The 17,437-nt window shown below is 40.3% G+C and overlaps 1 long non-coding RNA gene across 2 annotated transcripts in view; it reads left to right on the top strand.

The window, feature by feature from the left end:
* LOC135311726 (uncharacterized) overlaps positions 1–14,812 on the top strand; it is a 32,058-nt gene extending 17,246 nt beyond the window's left edge. For both annotated transcript variants that reach the window (XR_010371314.1, XR_010371313.1), the window contains exons 2-4: positions 10,173–10,403; positions 13,508–13,612; positions 14,162–14,812. This is a non-coding gene — a long non-coding RNA (uncharacterized LOC135311726). The remainder of the gene's footprint in view (positions 1–10,172; positions 10,404–13,507; positions 13,613–14,161) is intronic.
* The last annotated feature ends 2,625 nt before the right edge of the window (positions 14,813–17,437 follow it).

Genomic DNA, 17,437 nt, shown 5'->3' with positions numbered 1-17,437 from the left:
CATGAACAGCCACAGTCACCTATTATAAATTTGTTTTCTCATATTACAACTGCTATAGTAAAAGTTATTAATTCACTGCTGGTCATGAACCAAGACTGACCACAGAGACCTGTAGACTCAATTCTTATTTGTACACAGACCCTTTTATATCCACTTGATGTATCATCATCAACAGATAAGGCTCTTTGCCCTTGCAAGAATGCTACAATGGGTTTGGACATACATAAGATTCAGGAGCCGAGTATCTCAGAGTGCTGAATGATTTATGAACATACATTTACAGGAGAGATGACCACAGCATTCGCTGTTTCTCTAATGCATTTTATTTTGCATTCAGAAAGTAAAATGTTGAATGAGGCAGAGCATCTGAGGGCACATCTACATAAGTTAGGGATGACAGCCTTACCTTCTCTGCCCGCACTGAGAGCTATTTAAAATCCACACTGCTTCATGTCCAGCCAGCGTGGAGCATGAGCAGTGAAAAGTTTGAGTCTGCAAGAGTCTGTGTACATGTGCCCTTCTTCGTTTCCCAGTTGACACAGTGGCCTGAGTTGTTCCCTTGCAAAGCTGCTGTCAGGCACTCAAAGTGGCCCATCCTTCCAGTAAAGATTTTAGATGCCCAGAATGTACTTCTTTTGTTGTTAGCTGTTGCTGCTTGTGATTCTGGAAAATTGCAGTATCTTCATGCAAGACTGTATTGACCATTACCATTTGCCTAAGATGTTGAATCATACCATAGAAGCTGTCTTTGGTCATGTAAGCCCTTGGCTGTTCACTGAACTTTGCTCAGACTTCTACTTCCACCGGTTTCTTTCTCAGAACTCCTCCTCAGGCAATCACTTCGGTCAAGCAAGACTCCAGGCTTGCTTCTGCTCTTCCAGCTCTTTCTAAAATACACCCATTTTCATGTTTGATTAGTCTGTGATCAGTGTTCTCTAATTTGTTGTTCGTATCTTGTCACGTGAGAGACCAGAATTTTTTTGGCTCAGTTTGGCCAACAGCTGATAGAATAAAAAAAATGACACACTAATGTGAAACAGCTCTGTGCCAGGACTAGATGGTCCCCACACTTCAAGATAATGTGGGAGATTTGTATTTTTGTAGAAATATCAGTTGAAACATTTCAGGAGCCTCACTTGTTTTAGCTCTTGTTACATTTATTTCTAGTGTTTTGGTTTGGATCACCTCAAAAATTCCCTTTTCCTACTGGATTCCCGGCTTACGGTGTGAGTATATCAGCATCCGTAATAAGGTACAAGGATGGCATTTACACACTTTTTTTTTAAAAACAGTTGGGATTGTCAAATTCTGATGGTATAGTTGGTGGCTGAGTTACCAAGATAACAAAGTTTCTCCAGAACAGAGGTCTGCTGCTGTGCTTGGCTGATTAGCTCTCCCATTTTATGACAGTGTGGTCATAGCTGAAATTAAAAAGCGAAAGGAAAAATTTCCTCCTTCACTTAGCAAGAGCTTGTGGCAGTTAATCAGCTGCATGTAGATGCTGCATGGTACACAGAAGGCACATCTGCTCGTTGTCACCTTTCAGGCCAGAGACTCTGTAGAGACACAGAACATTATTGCTGATAGCTTTCCCACATTTGTTGCCATTTTCACGCTAGCTAATCATGCAAAGATGGTCTGAATTTTGTAGGCAATATCCTGCATACCGAGAGAAATGTCAAACTGAACAGAAACACAAAACCCCTTGTATTAGCTGATGAGTTGCCCAGAGTTCCCAGAAGTAAATGGGAGTTTGAAAGAGTTACCTTACTGAGGAGAAGAAAAACCATAGGACTCAACTCATGCTCAGCTATGCTTTATTTGAGCAGCTATTTCTGTCTCTACTTTAGTGTGTCCTAGAAGAGCAGACTCTGGATAAAGATCTTAATTTTCCAATCAAAATTTTTTTTCCAGTAAAAATCTGTATCAGATTCAGATTTTTTCTGATAAAAATAAGTTTTCAAAAACAGCACACAAAATACTTTTTATTAAATCAGCTTTGCTCCCTTCCAAATATGAATAACGGAAATCATATGGTTTTGATGAAGCGATATGAATAAGGTACTTGGCCGAGGTTGAATATGGTGTGGAAGCCCATTTCAGTAAAAGCATAAGAAAAAGTGTATTACACCTAGCTCCTAGCCAGGAAAGAATGTCTTTGCAGAGAACCCCCTTTCTTTTCAGCCTGTTCTACAGTTGCAGATGGTAATCATGACTCTCTAATATTTCTGGCTGGGAAGCAGACACATTAATATTCTCCCAGAGAACACACAGCAGTGACTGTAAATCACATGGTACTCTGGAAACACAGAAGGAGATGTTTTCTTCCTTGGAGAGTTTAAGGAAGGGCCTTATTCCCATAGTGTATTACCCATATTTAACTGGCATTTCGAGTGATACCATTGTGTCAAATAACAGTGTAGCACATCTCTTCCCGGGTAGAGGGCTGGCAGGAGCGCCTGCCCGTACTGGTGAACTGTCCCTCGTGGCTTATCCCGTGTGAAAGCAACGAGATGTAAGGTCTGGGCTGAAATTTTCAGTGTCTTCCTAGGGATTTACCTGCTGTTTTAAACCAGATTTATAAGGATTCACCCCTTCTCAGCCTTGAAAATATCTACTCTATTGCCTTTACTTACGGCAATGTCAAAGGTTTTGAGAAGTTTCTTTTGCTTTATCTGGAGCCATTGTTTTGGGCGTGCGATGCTATCATTGGCAGTATGGGACTTTTTCTAAATAATCATAGTATCAGATTAAACACATCTGTGGACCCTAAAGAAGGACCCTGTCCGAACAGCCTCGTTTCAGTCTAAGGGGAGAATGATATGTTCACCTGGAATGTCTGTTTTACTGGGGACAATTCTAGAAGTTGTTTCACCTGATGGTGGTGAATAGCAATGACTGTTTCTTAATCAGGACAAATTAAGACACTTTTGCATAATGAGGATATGTTCAGCTGGAGCCAAGTCATTAAGTGACGCTTAAATTCATATTACAGTCTAAACTTCTGGAAGTTTCCAAATAAGCATTAAATGAAGATGCAAGGCAACAAATGTAATTTTTAATTGTTGAATTTTTTTGCCATATTTTACATCTCTTAACAACTATTTAGACCAAGTTTTTTAAGAGCTTTTCTTTTTTACAGCTGTTAAAATAGAACAATTTACTGTTCATCAAGGTACCTCAATTCAGAGGATTTTAGTGTATTGTTATTGGCAGGTAAAAGTACAATTTTTTCACGTATTTTTTTTAGTTGAGGGTAGTCCTCTATGGGCAGCTTTTTCTGCACATTCTTGCCAAAGCTGTGACACAGTACTGTTTCCTTATATCAGTCGCTGGGTTACTGCAGGCACAGGCTGCAGCAGTGGGTGGAGGAGGCAACTTTCTCAGGTGCTGCCCCATGCCCACTGTGGGGTCTCAGAGAACAGTACCCAGCTTTTTGCTAGCACAGCTCTCATCTTTGAGATGGGTGGGGAGGGACCTCAACTCACGTGGAAACAGAAGCACCAGAGTGCTGGGCTGGGGGGAAAAAACCCTCAGAGAAATGGAGGAGTCAGTGGAGCACTCCATATTTACTTGAGGAGCTGCTACAGGGGTTGGACCTTCCCTGCTGCTATTTCTGTATTTCCAAGACCTCAGCAGCATGCCATCCTCACGGGGACAGGGAGGAGGATTGAATGATGAAGTCACTCAGCATTGTTACTGTTTTTGTTCCCACCTGAACATTGCCTGTGAAAAACTACATCTTCCTGATGAGAAATCAGCTGCTGCCTGAAGCCTTTGACTTTGAGGTAAAGAGAAACCCAGAAGTTGTGTGCGTACTTGCACAGGTAAGAGAAGGGCTGATGGGTAATCACAGTCTGTGTGACAAAATGAGTTCAAAGAAAGGTTCCTGCAAAAATCTAACTTCAAACAGACCTGTGATGTCTCTCAAGTGGGATGTTCAGGTGACAGTTTTGGCCACAAATATGTTCTTGCTGATATTTTGGATCCAGTGCATTGGTTAGTCATTAATAAGAACCTGAAAGCATTTTTTAGAAGATCATATGTGTACTTAGAGGAAAAGAGCCAGAGTCTCTGCCACCTTAGATCAACAGCTTTATTTTGAAGTCACACAAGTACAGCTGTGTGTCACCCTGAAATATCAAGCTCCTTTGGCTGATCTTACTGAATTACATACCCTTTATTTTGCCCTGAGAAGGTATTTGGTTTGATTTTACAAAGAAAAAGTCAGTAGTTTCGATAGATGGATACATCCCTACTTGTACGCCAGTGAGGGCTTAAAAAGCACTTACCTTTTTTATTTCTTACATGGTCCTGAGACAAGGGAAAAAAGATTTCTATTAAGCACCTTTATAGCTCTCAGATCTGAAGTGAGTAGTGTTCCTATTTTTATTTACTGTGACATAATGGTATAAAACCATCCCAGCTCTTAGTGTAAATATGAGGAGCCTGAGACCTGTGCTTTGTCATTTGTCTACCCGGTAGGGCAGGACTGGGTTTCCCCGTGGTCTGGGAAGATGCACACAGGGCAATCTTCCCAGCCTTGCTGCAGTGTGGTGTCTCAGCTAACAGAGCAACACGTTGCCACAGGGCAGCAAGCCAGGTCTGAGGATTTCCATATACACTTTCCTTCTTGGTCAGTGCATTCATATATGTGTGCAGAGGAACCGCAGCTGAGTGCTGCACAGCGGGTGGATGTGGGGCTCTGTGGGAGGCCACGGAAGAAGGTGAGCAGGAGCCTAGGCAAGGCTCTGACTGTATACCAAAAAGCCAGGCTTCTCAGAGAACCAGGATTTAGACTCGTGGCTAATAAATGAATGAGGCCAATAAATAAATTACTTCCAGCTATGCTGTGATGGGCAGTGGCTTGTTTCCTGCATTACCTTGTTTTTCTACCTTGTAGTTTCCCTGCTGCGCTGCATACTGTTGATATCAAGGACCACAAGCAGACCAGGGGTCAGTCGCTCAGCTTGTTGTGTTTTAAATGCAGCTGGCAAGAGGTTTTTATCTGTCAAAATACCTTAACTGCTTCTTGGGCAGCATCCCTGGAATCCAGGAATTTACCTTGCTTAACACATGTGGAATATGGCACTTAGCTTAAAATGGAGACTCCTCTTTCTCCGCAACTGGAAACCTCTTCAAAATCTCAGCACACCCACACACTGAAGGTCAGGCTCATTTGACGCGTACCCAAGATCTCCCTGGGTGGTACAACACATTGCTGTCTCTGCACAGTTTTCCTTTTAATCTGCTGTGCTGGGCTTTTCAGCAGTGAGGTTATTGCAGTCTCTCAGAAGCACTTTATTTCTGTGAGAAAAAGGGTAAATTTTAAAAAAGGACATACTGCCTGTCTTTCTCGTGGGGTTTGGGTCTTAGTGTGAATCTGTAGCCTTTGCTGAAGCTTATATTGATATGATAGGTGTATGAAGAGGCAAATTTTCCTTTATGAAATATATACTGTCTTCTAATTCTCTCTGTTATGGTAAGCCTCAAGTCCTGCTCAAAATCCCATTTTGGTTATCCAGCCTACTTACCAAAAATAGCATAATGCTGAAATACAGCAGAGGCAAATTATTTTTTAGCTGTCATAATGGAGGACATTATTAGCACAGTAAAAATGTGATGATTCCTAGTTAGTGGAGTCAATACCTTCAGGGCTGAATTATATCTCCTTTTGATAATACCTTCAAAAAATGGATGGAGGGCCAGGAAATGCCTTTATCTGGGAGAATTTCTTGCCAATCTCTTTGCTGGAGGAGGATGACCTTAGCATTTGCTCTTTTGACTCAGTTTCACGGCTAGCTTCTCCATAGTGTCATCTGTCTGTTGGTGTCTGTTTTGGCACTATTAGCTGAGGTAAATATGGAAGAGAGAAAAGGAAAACATGGCTGCTAGGGAACTTTGAATATGCATGAAGTCTTTAAAGCAAGTAAATCATGGAGGAGAAAGAGTTACGGAAGATGGAAATGAGCAGAATGGAAAAAGGTGATTAATTAAGGAGTTTTATGTTATACCCAGGGTCCACTAGATTCTGACCACATCACTTTGTCTCCCTTGGGCCTTCACGAGCCAGAATGAAGTTCAGCCAATGCCTTAAAGACTTAAGAGGAGCCTACTAAAATGCAGCCTAAATGACAAAGGTCATGAAAAGAGAGATTTCTGTCCTTCAGTATATCAGGATCCCCTTCTTTTGTATCCAGATCTGCTTCAGGTCACACCACTGACAAACACAGGTCTCATTCTCAAGGTGTCTAATTACTAGGAATCAGTGATGTAAATTTCCTCAGTCTGAAACTTTCTTGAAACCTGAGGCCTGTGCTAGGTATTCCAAGGTCTTTGCTTTAACCTTTCCCAAGAAACTCATTGTATTGGCAGTCTTTGAGTCATATCTGTACTTACACTGATTGAATATTTAAATATGTTATTGCAGGTCAGAAAAAGTGTTTTTTCATTTCAGTGCCATTTTTCAGTTCACTTGCAATGGTGATACTTCTCATGGCAGCAAAGGAGAAACTAGCATCCTTTATCCTCTTCCTCGGACAAAGAATGGCTTGTTGGACTAAAGTAGTGAGGGAGACCCATGTTATGCTGTTCTTTTGTGTCTTGCATGAGTTCTCTGAAAATTAACAGATAACTGCTGCTTTAGAAGTCAAGAAATCTCACATGAGAAACCTTGATGATGATTTTGTCAGAATTGACATTTTTAATCTGAAGTAGTTTTTGATGACCAGTTTGGTATATTCTAATAACAGAGCTTGTTCTGGAGAACTTCTGGTAATCTCTCATATGAATAGCTTGTGTAAAGAGTCCTGGCCACAACTGGAATGCGAGTTATAGTTCCAGGGCATGAGAGATGTGAGGAAGGATTGCAGTGCTTTTGGAACAAGTTAGAGGCAAATGCCTTGTACTCATTCCAAAGCAGACCTTTGCAATCCCAGCATTTACTCACCTCTGAAGAAAAATAACAATGACTGTCCTTCTCAAACTCTTTTCCACCATGGCAGCATATCTATAAGTAATGCAAACCATGGAAGGTCTGAGTGTATCTTCAAAAAATATCATGCAGCATAGCCCCATGGAATAGCCATGATTCAACAGTGGCTGTTTTCTAATTCAGGTCTCAGATCTTTTAAAGATCTTGGCATCATTGAAGATGAAGGTTATAAATCATTTTGAGAGGAGCAGATTTAAAGTGGAGAAATTTTCTCTGAGGAGACAAATTTAGAAACATGAAATTGATAAACCGCAATAAATATAACCGAAATGTCTGAGCATATCCCATTCAATTTCCTCTTCTTGTGTGAAGTATAATCAAGAGCATTTTTGTTTTTTTCAGAAAGCTGTAACTAGGTTAGAGAGCACTACTAGGTCAATTCTTAGTCTGACAATAACGTAATAGCCTGAAGCCCCAGTGCTGACCACTGAAGTGCTTCTTCAAACATCTCTTTTGAACAGTGCTGGCTGTAATGACACTTGGAGGTCCACATGAGGAAAATATGCCTACGTAATAGGTCAGATTGGAGTTCTCTTTCTCACATCTCTTCTAAATACCCGTTAGAGTCATAGTCACTGGGTAAATTTATTATTATGATCTGTCAGTAAAAGCCTCCAGATTATTCATTCAAATGGTGCTTTTTAAGGCCAGTCTTGTAGGGCTGGGTCTCTGGTTGACCAAATGATATTGTGTTGATGGAAATAGTTGTATGTAAAGAAACTGCATCTCTTGGCCTTTTAGTGAAGAAATGACAGGCTTCAAAGATTAGGCAAAATATGCAACTGTCACAATGTGTGAGACTGCATTGCTTAATATCCCAGTGTTCCACAGCTGGAGAAAAATTACTGTGATGGTTTGCTGAAAAAAACAACCCACAAACCCAAAACAAAACAAAAACCCCCAAACACCTATCACCAGCTCTTCTGATCAATAGTCATTGTTATAAAATCTCAGACAGGCAGAAAAGTTGTTTGGCTCTAAAAGCTGAAAGAAAATAAGTGGGTGATGAAACGAGTTGGCTTGGCTTAGGTTTTTTTGAATTCTGTGGAACCACTTGTGTCTTAAACTTTAATTTTTAAGCACCATTTGTCAAATGTCCTTGGGTAGCACCCCATTACTGACTCAATAAATATATTACAGGTGCTGTTATGCCTCTCCAGAGCAAAGGCACCTCTGCACACTTCACATGTCTGTTCCAAGCAGTGACTGTGAAACACTATCCGCACCTGCAGCCACAACAGGCTTCCCACAACTCTTACTAACACTATGTGATTCAAAAGGCGTTGGTCTTTCAGCAGCCACCATACTTCCAGGAGCAGATGCAATCCCTATCTAAATGGTTAAGATCAGCCAGGTGACATGTGGGATTAAGTTCTGCTGGTGCTAGTGTAGCAAAAAGTCCCTGTACCTCCTCACGTTCCTCCTCTTAACCTCTCACACTGGGTGCTACCTGGTTTCCAACCAGCTAGCTTTCTTGGTGACTCTATTTGTTTCCTTAACTCATACTCTTGTTTTTGGCAGATTCCAGGCCTTTTTCCTAAAATGCCTTTCTTAATATAGCATGCCACTGCTTTCCTTCATGCCAACCCAAACTCTCAGTTCTAATGTGCCACATGCCCAAGCCCTCTCACTTCTCTGTGTTTGTTTCAGTTGAAGATGAGCGCTGTATGTACCATAGGCTTTTATATTCTTGCTTTTACAGGGCAGAATGTTTATTTGGCATAGCCCACCTTACATTAAGGAGCCATTTCCAATGATGGCCTGCATGGGGAATCTTATGATTAATTTGAAAAAGCATTTGACAGGGTGAAGTGAAAAGATTTCATGCTCTTTTGTGCAACACGTTGGACTATAGCTTTCTCTTCTTTTACAGAGAAAAGGTTATTTTGAAAAGTTTTCCTTTCTGTATCTTTGGTTATTTATGTTGAGAATCAGTCCAAAAAATTACCTGTCTTTCTTAAAAAAATTAATTTTGGATTTGAAAAACTATTTAAAATACCATTTTTCCTTCTTTTTTCCCTGCTCATTCTGCTTTCAACATACAAATGTACATATATATATATATGAAAATGAGAAATGGAAAAATAAGCCTGAACCTTTTTTTTTTCCAATTTGAAGGAACCATGTCCATCTGAAAGGATCTTTATTCAGATAGGAACTGGTAAAAAGCAGTGTTTCACTTAATTAATTCAAGTTCTGCTCATGAGAACACGAAAGGAAGCTTTTTGCAAAAGTTTCTTTTTACAAATTCTGAAGAACTGGGTAGCACTAATTTAGCAATATTTCTTAAAAATTGAATAGTTGAAGGGATAAAAATGGAAGTATGTTATCTTTGGGTTTTTACTGTTACTTTGCTTAGAGAGTAATATGTAAAATTTAGTTACCTTCAAAAGGCCTCACAGTCATCATCAATTGCTTGACTATTGTTATATTAACAATTTATTTTGTCAGACGTTAGTTATTATCCAGTATCTTATCTAAATAGTACCTGTTCTTATTAAAAAACAAAGCAAACCAACGATCCAAAACCTAAAACCTGTTTTTTTAGGAACTGAAATTTCAATTCCACAGGGAATTCTATTATTTGTAATGTATTTATTTGAGCTTCAGAAGAAAAGCTTAATGTTGTACATTTCTTAGAAAAACAAAAATTGCTTGATTTTCAAGTAAAGGGTATGAAAGTATTTATATATGTCAGTGCCAGAAGGATTAATTTCTTTACAGTGTTTTTATTTGTTCTGTATGCATTTACTTCTAAATTATAGCAAGATATCAACAACATTAGAAGTATAGTAATGCAGCATCCTAAATTAGGCTCTTTAAAATCAAAACTGTGTACCTACTTCCCCCATGCACTATAGAAATAGCCTTGTCTGGGGCTTGATCTCAAAACATCAGGGACAGAAAAAGGGTCTTCCACAGGCTAACGACATCTGGGAAAAATCTGTGGCTCATAGCAGAGTGGCAAGTAGATACCCACTGCCTGGGAGGTCGGGAAGGAATTTATGACATACACATGGACTCATTATATGGTATTTTAAATGACATGTTCATCCTGAAGTGAAGAGAGACATTTCAGTAGTTTCCTAAAGAAATACTCCCACTTTCCCTGCTGTAGAGTACCTGTACCTCAGCACTCTCTTATTTCTATGTGTCTTTTGAAATTTCTCTGTTTCAGAACATCCTGTGGTTGGAAAATCACAAGCGTGCCTGCAGCCCTCCAGAGGAAACAGAGTGATTCAAAGGCCCTTCTTAGGCTGTGATGGGAAACAGAGAACCAGACTTCAGGTGTAAACTGGAGAGAACTTCGCTGCCAGCAAGATGCCTTTTGAGGTAGCTGCAGCTCAAAAGATTGTTGAAATGAGCAGAACCAGAGTTTGACTAGAAGCCAAGAAAAAGAGTAGCTCAGGTCAGTTAATCTACCATGTTGTATGTGGGGGATCTGTGATATGGTACTGTCTCTGCATGCTCTGAAATAGTGTAGTTGAAGAGAATCAAACTTCAAATGTATCCTTGCCTGAACAGTAGCTGTTAGGGCTTGCTAGACATCACTGATGTAGGGTTTGGGAAACTATCCCATAAAAACCATGGAACTGGTGACAGAAATAGTTGTGTAGCCTGTAGACATCCCAGGCAGGGGTCTTTGGGGAGGAATAGGAAAAGCACAGAGAGGGAGACCAACCTGTTCAAAGGTCTCAAACAACTTCTGTACAAGCAGCAGTGGAACAGAGTTGGAGTCTTCAGCCTGTGTCAGTGATGGAGTGTCATGACAGAAGCTGGTAAAACTATGAGTATGAGCTGCAAAAACAGTAGGTGACTTCAGATTTTGTTATTCTTAGTTGCCATTTAGACACCCCAAAACCTGAGCAAGCCTCCTGTGCTTTACACACAAGCTTTCTTTTTATGTCTGAGCCACAGCTGAGGGTACTTTGCAGATACTTAGAAAATCATGTTGGGAGGGGATGCAGAAGCAGAAATGTTCAAAACTAAATGGATGATGGAGCTTGGAATAATAAGTATTCAAAGGGGAGAACTGAAATAATGGGCAACGCATTCACCATCACCTCTCCATTTTGAAGAGAATGTCAATGCTAATTTATTTATGATATTTGGTATTTCAGTACTCTGCTGATAGGACAAAAACAAGCAGAGGGAACTGTAATTATTGAAAGAGGAAATATCACAAGTTAAAAAAAACCCCAACCGTCTCTCACTTTCTTGGAAATTATCCCCTTCGTCTTTCCCCCCCTTTCATCACACATGCACAGTCACACCTACCTGTAGTCTCCTCCCCACAAATACTAAAAGGCAAGGCCCTCAGTGGGTGATGAAGAAATTTAGAAGTCTTAGCCCAACTGCACAAGAGGATATTAGCTGATGTCAAAGTTCTTGTTTGGCATCCCAGCAAGGGTGTAGGGTTGATGTATTTCTGGAAGATAGCTCTGTGTTTTTCCTTTAACCTCTTCTGACTTCTGAGAACTCTTGTGTAATTGCTCATTTCACAAATCTCTAGCTGTACCAGAAAAATTTGTTGCCCTAAGGTCAAGATTCAGTTGTGTTGTGTCATCTTTGAAGCCTGTTCTCATTTCTGGTTCTGGCAGGCTAGCTACCTGGCTTCAACAAAGGTGATCTGTGTGAACCCCAGTCCAGATCTGAAGACATAAGCAGAAAATTCACAATGGTGAAACTGGATCGTTTGAATGCAAATCTGAACATCATAAATACGTGTCTGTAGCTTCTTCCACAGACTTTGGAAATGCAATAGAAACTTCCACTGAAAATTTCAGCTGATTCATAATGGTTACTGCTGCAGCTAAGCAGGTTTGGAGTGGGTCTGCTGACTGGGTTTGTTGATCCCTTGAGCAATAAGCCTTGCAATAGAAACAAGCAGAAAGCAGAAGGATTCTAATGGAATTTCCACCTTGAAAATTTCATTTGAGCCTAACCTAGGGAGACATGCACAGCAATGGAGAGCTTGATCTTACAAACAGCCTACTCCCTGATTCCTTCCATCGTATTTGATGGCACCCAGCACTTCATACAACCCTGTGTGTGTCAGGTGGCCATGGATTTCTTCATGTCAGTAAGAGACCACGCCAGCAAAAATTTTCCTCCAGAAGCAGTCAGGCAGCTCAGAAGACAAATTTAGTCCCTTAATAACTGAACCAAATGAAGTTACTCTTTCAATACTATCGTTGCTGGTCCCGTGCTGGTGAAGCAATCATTTGCTCTGAATGAGATGACTCAGCTCCTTCCAGACAAAAAAGATCTGAGCTCTGAAGCTGGTCTCTGCCTGCCCCCTGACATGCTACGGTGTCATGGTGTCAGGGAGAAAGCAGAGAGAAATCCTGAATAACTGGTGGTAAAGAGATTGTTCTCTTATCATAAGGTTTTCCTTAGCGCTCTAGAACAAATTCCATCTGTCTGACAAATAGTTGACTTCTAGTTTAAGAGTTAGAGGTGAGATCATATTTATTTTTTTAAACTACTTTTAAATATAATGCAATTTGTATTTCCAGTGAGGCGCTAGTCAGAGAAGGTGTGTTGCTTATGAGATACATTTATTATCCCCAAATCTCTCACCCTTGGGACATGTTAATCACGTCTGGATTGAATTCACATGGACTTTTCTCCTCTGGGAATACTGGACCACATCACACTGAAATGGCAATAGCTGGAATTATATTTTATTTTCATCAAGTATATTTGTATGATCTTACCTTGGTAACAGTATCGATGCTCCTGTCAATCCTTCCAGAAGCAGTTTCTTCTATTGTGGTTTCATGGCTCCTTTAATTGCAAGTTAGGCTAAGCAAATTCTTACTCAGCTTTCATTTGGGGAAAAAAAACGCCCACAGAAATGTCTTTGAGAACTTCTGTAAGTGAGGGCTCAAGAAAAATGTAAGCCAAAATATTTGGTCTGGTTAAAGGGCCTTAGAAGACTGCATCCCTCAGTAGTCCCATCACTGTGCTATCACTTGTTTCCCCAATTGATAGTGATGAGCTTTTATTGTACGTTCACTGTTTAAGCTCTGCCATCCTTCCTTTAATTCCTTCGTAGGCTTATTATAAGCTGAAACTTCTCCCATTCAAGACCATTTACTACTACACTGCTGCTGACTATACTGACCTTGCCCCTCACTGAATGCTCTGTGTTGGGCAACACTTCCATCCACTTCTTGGGTGCTATATTTGAAGGTCTCTTCTGGGCATTGGAGTCCTACTGAAGGGCTGTGTGAGAAGCCACTGAACAGTGTCTCTCCCTGACCTTGTAACTCTTGAGTCCTCTGTGTTTTTCCTTGGTGGCTTCAATTAGGGTTTTTATCTATTCATAAAGACAAATGCTTTAGTTAGAAGATTTAATTTTTAGAGTTAAAAGGAGATCAGAAAATCCCAGAAAAAAGTTAAACCACCTCATGACACTAAATAGAAGCCTCAGGACTTTCCAGGACTTCAACTAAGTCCATTCTGCTCCCTGGAAAACCTGAAAATTCTCTATATCCTTTGTCACAGAGCTCTTACTTTGGTGCTGGCAGCCTGGGAGAAGGGGAAATTATGAAGAAGTCATGAGTCCTGAGTCTTGGGCTGGAGGAGCAAAAAGGAGAGAAGCTTTACCAGGTAGGTTGATTTATAGAATGTTTCTGTTTGGAGTTACCTGTAGGACTGGGATGTGTTATCCTATAAAGAGGGGAGAGATGGATGACTAGACAGAGGGCAGGGGAAGCCGCAAGAGAGATTCAGTTATTAAAAATCTCTATGATTTATTGTGTTCTGATCCTAGGTAACCTGACGGACATCACCTTCACATGGTAGCAAGGGTCATGTAATATACATCTAAAAGGTTCCTGTAAATTTGCAAGGGACTGTTACTGGTCATTTTCTCCTCTGATTTACAGACATTTGCCCAGGAAAAGGAAGTAAAGCTCTTTGAGTGAAGCCCTTTTATCTGTGGCAAAATATTTTAGGAAAACATGCTTGGGGCAAAAGCTGTTTTAAATCTCCCTGGGTTATTTTCTTTCTTGTTTTGTGAGATTACTTTGTTGTCTTCATGGTTTTTTATCAGTATAATGCTTGTGGTTGGTGTGAGGTTGGTGTGGTTAATGTTTTATTCTGGCAAATCTCAGATCAATACGTTGTGCTCTCTTTTTTAAATCTAATTTCATACAGGCTGCTGCTTTTCCGGGGTTGGCAATTTCCTCCACAACCTTTCTGTCTACAGGTCTCTGAAACTGATGTGAATTTGTCTCTCACAACTTTTGACTTAATATTGATGCTGTGACTTGGAACAAGAGCTCCAGGAGAGGGTAAGACGAGGTGTCCAGCATTTATTTGTTGTGCAGCCTTTTTTGGCCTGTGAGTCTCAGCTCTCATAAACTATGTGGGCTCTGGCTTGACCCTAGCTTGTTAGGAAAGCTGTAACCTTCCTGCACGTCCTCACCCCCTCAAAGAATATTTGGGAGGAGACAGAAGTAGGGAAAGAGGGTAAGGAACTTTTGAAGGGCACAAACATGTGACCTAGTTTTCACTGCCTTTTGGTGAAGAGTGTTTGTCTGACTGCTATTTCTAAGTTCATAATACTTTTTTCCATAAAATAATGATCCAAATTGTGTTACAGAGAATCTCTTTTCCTGATGCCTCCTTGTCCATCTACCTGGTGGAAAACTTTCTGTTGCAGTGTTCAGCAAATTGAAATGACAAATTGAAATGTTTAACAGAAATCTATATGGGCTTTATTGTAATTTTCATTTCAGATACATTATAGTCCATTCATTTATGTAAAAGTCAAAAAGATAATGATTTTATCCAAACAGTCCTTTCAGGCTTTCTGAAAAGCATTCAAATTAAATATTTATAAAGGATTTTGTTTCATGAAACATTTGGAAGTTTTGACTTTGAAAAGTTGTTTTTAAAGGTCTGGTTTGGTTTGATTTTTTTTTGTCTTGAATAAAATCTAGGTGTTGGTATCTTGGAATTTATTGCGTGATGGAAAATTCGTCTTCTAATTAGCTATATTTGTAATGAGGAAATTTCCCACCTCCTTCTCATAAGAATATTAGTGTTCCCTGTAGCTAAGTGACTAAATTCCATTCTGCAGTTTTCAGGCTGTAAGAAGCATTAATTGAATGTGATATTCTTCTTCACTTCTTGACCTACAATTACGCATAGTCAAACAACAGTGTTGTTTTGCCCTTGAGTTGGATGTATTTTAATTCCAGATTAAAAGAGTCATTCTACATGGTGACACAGAAATTATTGTATTCCACAGGTGTTAAGAATACTAATATACTAAAACACAGAGCTGTGTAATTATGTGCATTTATCCTGCAGCATTAAATACCGAATTTCTACTCAGTCTGAAACCTGCTAGGTCTCTGAAAAATCCCCGACTATCTAGAGCAAAAGCTAGGAATGTAAGTGTAATACTGCTGAGAAGTAGAGATTACCAGCACTACAACATGCTGCACAGCTTTTGCTTCACACTAGAAGAAATTTTCTGAAATGAAAACCTGGTTTAGTTCATTTTTTGGTGATATTTCTTTTATCTTCCGCTTGCTGCTTATAAGATCGGTAGAATTGGTAAGACAAGCAGCATGTTGTAGAAATCATCCCAGTAAAACAGAGGTGATACTCTTAAAAAACTTGCTTAGCTTAGTTCTTCCAGTTATATATTTGGAATGTGCATATAAATTGGGGAGGCAGCTTAAAAGCTTTGCTGGAAATTGTTTGGGGTGCCCTTCCTAATGGGTTGTACCTAATGGGTTGCACTCCTGGTGACAAACAGGATCAGACATCATAAACCTATTTGCAAGAAGATTTGTCTGATGTTCTTGGTCTCAGGGACCACTACCAGCCTGATCCAATGGTGACCCTGCAGCCCTCAGCATTGTGCTACAAGAAAGGATGCAGTGGGGTTCCCTTTTGCTGGGAAGTACCACTGAAGAGAATCTCACTGCAGAAAAAAACTGAGGACTATTGCTTCCTAAAGCCCCAGCCAGTGTCACTGAAGTGATTGGAAGGCTCTCAGGAATGTAAGTCTTGACAGTTTTTGTGTTTTTTCATCATGAAGAGCAGTTTTGTAGTTTCCAGAGGATGTTCTGCAAGCAGATGTCACGAACTGGCAAATGTTTGCCTGTGACCTTCCTAGCTAAACCTCAGGCTGGGCTTCTGCCTGTGCTTCTGAAATAGACTCTGACTCTGCTGCAAGAATAGCCAAAGGACTCCACTTCTCTTCCTGATTTTTGTCTCCCTTTGCTGCTTTTGTCATTATGAAGATCTTTCACACAGATTGCACTGCCTTGCTGCACCTTGGTGTAGCAGGAAGACCAGAACAGGCTCTCAGTCCTAGACTGCTGCTCATCTTGTGCTTTGCTCTCCTCAGAGCTCTGAGGAGCAGCACAGGAATGTACAAAGAGTGTCTCTGGCTTCATCCATATGAGAACCTGTGTTGTGTAGACAAGCAGATGAGATTTTAAATAAACAAAGTGAGTGCAGGTAATGATTGTTATATTTTAGCTTCTGAAGACCGTAAATGTAAGAATCAACAGTTTTAAAATATTTATACTCTAACAGCACACAGGTATTTGTGTGCTGAAAGGAACTGGAAATGTATATATTCACTGATATCCAAATATCCCTTGTAAGGATATGAAATACTTAACTGGAATGGACCCTGACCCTTGGCTGTCACTGACTTCCCTGGAAGCAGGTTTGGGCTTGTGATCTGATGCGATTTGCAAGGTGGGATTTTAAGCCAGGGATAAACTGCAAATTTCTAAATTTCTTAGTTTCTCTTCTTTTTCTTCCCCCCCCCCTTCCTAACAGAGTCATCATAGATAGACTCTCCCTCCCACCACTGGCAACATTAGGAGTTTGCTGAAGGCTGCTCCTTCTTCAAGTCTTCTAGTAAACACAGGGATCACTCACTAGAAATCCCCTCCCCGTCTTTCCTTCCCAGTAGATCACATGCAGCACTCCAGTAGGAAATACTCACTCTTCTAGGTCAAGTGGGATCCCATTGTTCTCATGCACGTGGCCAGGCTCTGCCTTTTGCTTTACTGTTGCCTTCCAGAGCACATCAATGAGGTGCATGAGGGTCGCCTTTCTTTTGCTCACTTTATGAGTGATAGCATTATTTTACCAACAACCATGTGTGGTAGCTTAGAGTAGCATTGGTTTGTTATTTCAGTACTTACTTTTTCCCTGCCAGTATGGATAGTCTGACAACATATTTTGGTAGTATGTCATACAGACTCTTTTTGATGTTTGCTCAGCAGGCTAGGAATTTATTGATTTATTTGGGGTTTGTCACAACAACCAGGGAATAATATTTTGAACAGTATTTTGGACAATATCAGCCTGAAAAGCTGTACAAATTGGCAAAGGGAATTAAGAGACCTGAAATAACTTTTAACTCTATTATCAGGATATATCCTAAACTGAAGG

Source organism: Phalacrocorax carbo, chromosome 2 (assembly GCF_963921805.1).
Source record: "Phalacrocorax carbo chromosome 2, bPhaCar2.1, whole genome shotgun sequence".
Taxonomy (NCBI): Eukaryota; Metazoa; Chordata; class Aves; order Suliformes; family Phalacrocoracidae; genus Phalacrocorax; species Phalacrocorax carbo.
This window is presented reverse-complemented; position numbering and strand designations above follow the sequence as displayed.